The sequence below is a fragment of the Gastrolobium bilobum genome, unplaced genomic scaffold (genome assembly GCF_033153095.1).
Source record: "Gastrolobium bilobum isolate Gb01-03AN ecotype WA unplaced genomic scaffold, APGP_CSIRO_Gbil_v1 utg12553, whole genome shotgun sequence".
Lineage (NCBI taxonomy): Eukaryota > Viridiplantae > Streptophyta > Magnoliopsida > Fabales > Fabaceae > Gastrolobium > Gastrolobium bilobum.
In genome coordinates this window covers 105,556-109,850 of record NW_026897643.1, presented here as the reverse complement: position 1 = coordinate 109,850, position 4,295 = coordinate 105,556, and positions in this window count along the sequence as shown.

Below are 4,295 nucleotides of genomic sequence, written 5' to 3'. Positions count from 1 at the left end.
CCTCCCACTGAAGACCAGCCTTTCCCAGGCTGGTTACATAATAATCTGGTTCACATACATAAAGTGCTCATGCAAATGCAAGATCATAACAAAAAAATGGACTTGCTGTTTGAGAAAACATATGATCAATTTTACACTTTTATGTATAATAGAGCCAGATTTCATGATTACATTGTAGGGAGGGACAAAGTCTTGAATGATTTTTTGAAAAATACTTTTGCAAATTTTCCTGGTTTACCTTCATTTCCTGATGATTTAACATAGCCACCTTCTTCAGTATTTGTTGATCCACAGGTAAAAGAGGTCATGGCAAAAGCTGCTGGAAATCCTCCTCCTCCCCAACCTACAAGGCAAGAGACAACTCCTCTACCTCCAAAGGGACATGGCCACCCATTTAGCTCAAGGAAGAGGGGAAGGCCAAGAACAAAAGCTGCCATGGAGGAAGTGAGTGACAATGAAGAAGAAGAAGAAATGCAATCTTCTGAATCAGAATCTGAAGATGTGGATAAATCTGAGTCAGGTGTCTAAGATTATCAGGAGGAATAGGCCAGAACTTCTTCTGGCCTCAGGTTACACTGATCTTACTTGTAAAATTTTCATTTGTGTAACTTTTTTGAGGCACAACAGTGAGGACACTGTTGAAGTTAAGTTTGGGGGAAAGTATTCTGCTGGTGCACCATAAACCATGTTTGCTCTTTAGAATTTTTTTTTATTTCCTTTCTTATGTTTCAGTTGTTGTTTTGAGTGGATTTGTTGTTTTTAGAGTTGTAGGAAGTTTTCTGTTGGTTTGGTTGTTTTGAGTTAGGTAGAGATTTTGTGCTGTTTTGAACTGTTGTGTATATATTTGCTGTTTTGGTGAAAGGGAAGTTTGAATATGAGAATGGATTGAGGAGTGTAGTGTTTAGCAATGAGTGATCTGTATCACAACTAGGCAGCTGAGAATTTGAATAAGGAAAAGAACTCAGGGCAGTTGTGTGGATGAAGAGTGACATGAGTGTTTTAAATGATTGATGGGAAAAGGCAGTGAGAGGTTGAGAAAATTTAGTTGATTAATGCAGCTTGTGAATTTTAACAATAGGCATGTGAGATGGTGACTTTACCAACACTGTGAGATATTGAGCCTACACACCCAATTTATTTTGCATGAGGGGTTCACACTGGGATAGTGAGGCAGAACTTGCTTTGGTGCTTAGTTGAAGAAGTGTAGCATTGGCTTGAGTTTAAGATGACAAGGGCACATTTTTTTTATGTGATATATAACATTTTCAAACCAAAAAGCCAACCATAAATCATCCTTCATCGAGAAATCCATTTTGAACCTTTAGCCTTTTCTTTTTCACATACCCACATTTCACCCTGCCCCACACATCAATCACACCTTTTAGTTATGATGGAAAAAAAAAGAAGAAGCAAAAATGTTGTTGGCTGTTTTTACCAAGTGAAAGCAAGAAGCTGCTAAATAAAAGAGAAATACTAATAATAAAAGAAAAAAAGAAAAAAGAAAGAAAGAAAGAAGAAATAGCAGTAAAAAAAATAAAAATGGCAGCCACTGTATTGATTGTTCAAGCTTCAGGATCATGTTAGTTTTCCATTGTAACTAAGTTAGTCGAATCCTCACTGTTTGTCCACCCTCACCTTAGCCAAGTTACAACCTATTCAAGTCCCTTTGATTGAGCTTAGGTCTGTGTATCACTTTAGAGACAAGAGCATCTTAGCAAGCCTATGTTACATCTTTTCCCAGTGTTGGATTGAGAGAAACAAAATCCTTGAGCATTTAGTGAATATTTTTTGTAATTGAGTGAGGATTTGAAAAGTTGCCATCTCTGTTGCATTTTTAAAATTCTGCATGCTGTGTTAGAAATCAAATTTTCAAAGATCTCTGTTGTCATTATTCAACAGTTAGTGAAGCATTCATGCATTTGAATTTTGCACACTGCCTGCTAAGTAATTTTATGGAATAAAAGTATCACTAAGCTGCCTAGTTTGTGACTGACTGATTGCTGAATTAAATACATTCCTCTGTTCCATGTTCTTTGTGGAAATGTGAAACTCTGATTGGTTTGAGTATTTTTGAATGCAGTGTTGAAATTTGTTTCCTGGTTGAGAAGAATGGTTAATTTACTAAATCCATGTGCTAATTTTTTCTCTTACTTGAGGACAAGTAACAAGTTAAGTTTGGGGGTGTGATAAGTCTCTTAATTGAGACTTAGAGCATATGATTTAATTGGAAAATGAAGGAAAAAATATTTATTTTTCTGTAAAATACCCCAAAAATGGAGTTGTTGGATCTTTTGTAGATTAATTGTTAATGGGCTGTAACATTTCATTTTTCAGGCCCATTTTCCTTTTGCATAAGAAATACCCAGGAAAAGAAAGAAAGGAAGACAACATAAGAGAAAAAAAAAGGAAGTGATGGGCCGAACCTAAAAGACTAAAGCCCAAAAAGGAAAGGAAGAGAAGAAGATAAGAGGAGGAATTGGGCTGGATCTTTGGTTGAAGGCCCAAGTTAAAGAAAATTAAGAGAAGAAGCTGATGGGATCAGAAGAAAGAGAAACAAAAGTGTGCAAGCAAGGATCAGCAAAACCCTAACGCCTTTTCTCTCTGACCGAACCCTAACCCTCATTCAACCCATCTCCATCGTTTGCACCCTTTCTACCCGATTGACACACTAAACCGCACAATTTCGCAAACCACGGAACCTTAGCCATTGAAGATTAGTGCTTTGAGAAACAACCAGACCCTAGCTACTATTTTGAGTTAGAAAAAGGAGAAAAGAAAACCGTTACTGAGTGGTGAGCTGGATACTTTTTGAGAGTGAGGCTGGAGCGATTTTTGGGCGCAAGTTTACGTACGGGTTGAAGGAGCAACAATTCCATTCGGATTGTCTGAGGAGGGAGCTGCTGGGGACCACCTGCCTGCAACGCGCGAGAAGCGCGTAACACCTGCTGAGCTGGAGAGGAAAATCGTGCAAAGAAGGAAATGAGCCCTATAAAAGGGACTGAGGAGTGAGTCATGTAGTCTCTTCTTCTCTCTTTAGGTTCTGATTTACCGTTTCTTAGTTTTTATTTTCTGAACAATTTTTATTTTATTTTAAGTTCTGTTTTGTAATGAGATTCTGGTTCATTTGATGAACTTGATGCATGTCTTTACAGCACTGAGATTGCCGGTTGTTAGGCCAGTGCTGTAATTTAGTTTTTAGAATTTTTATTTTGTGATTTCTGTAGTTCTCTGTCACTGTTTGTAAGCTTCATCCATATGGATAGTGGCTAACTTTTTAGAGGTTGGGGTTAGGTGATACCCAAACTTCAGTGCTTGTTAAATGTTTGGTTTTTTGGTTTTAATTTTTCTATCTCAGTTGTTTAATGCTTTTTCTAATGTTTAAAATTATTTGCATTTTGGCCGAATGTCAGAGGTTTGGTTAGGATTTAGTTGTTGAGAAACAACTAACTCTGGATTCTGCATTTGACACATGGACTTAGATGAGAAATCATCTAAGGGATCTCATTTCAGAAATGAATGAGACCTCATGTAATGTTGGACCTGAGTCTCAAGAGTCCTAATCCCACTTGGCATAGAGATATGGAAGTGGGCAACTTTGGGATAAAATAATTTTTAAGAGATTAAAATTAACAATACAGTTCTGTTAACTGAGAATCTTAGGATGAGCTTTTTGTTAATCAAATTATTTTTCAAGCACTGTGGGGAAGGAGAGCCAGAACTCAACCCACCTTTTTGAACTTCTTTATCAACTCATATTTCTAATTTCCTTTGTTATTTCATATTTCAATCTCTGTTCTGTTTCCAAAATCTTTGTCACATCTGTCATTAAAATTGCTTCATTCTTACTCCTTATTTTATAACTTAGGAAAATAATTCAGAAAATTTTAAAAGAAAAGTGAACAGTAGTGTTTTAGGTCCATTCTAGATTATTTTTTACTTTACAATTTTATTTCTTTTATTTTCAAATAGTAACTCAGTTTTAAGCAATTACAAATTTTAGTCATTTCAAAACGCCAACGATCCTTGTGGGAACGATAACGGGGACTTATAACAGCCCTATATTACTTGTTGTCGCGTATACTTGCGCGCATTACTTGCACAACTGTTAGCAAGGCAACAACTACCTATACAGAAGGCAAACAAAATCACAGTGAAGAATCGTCTTTAGATATTAACTTATTTGAGAATGTCGGACTTGCAATCAATCCTCTTTTTTATAAAAATGAAAAAGAAAACAAAGGATGACGAGAGCATGTGAATAGGTACGTGACAGGGGAGGAAGAATAAGTTTTCTC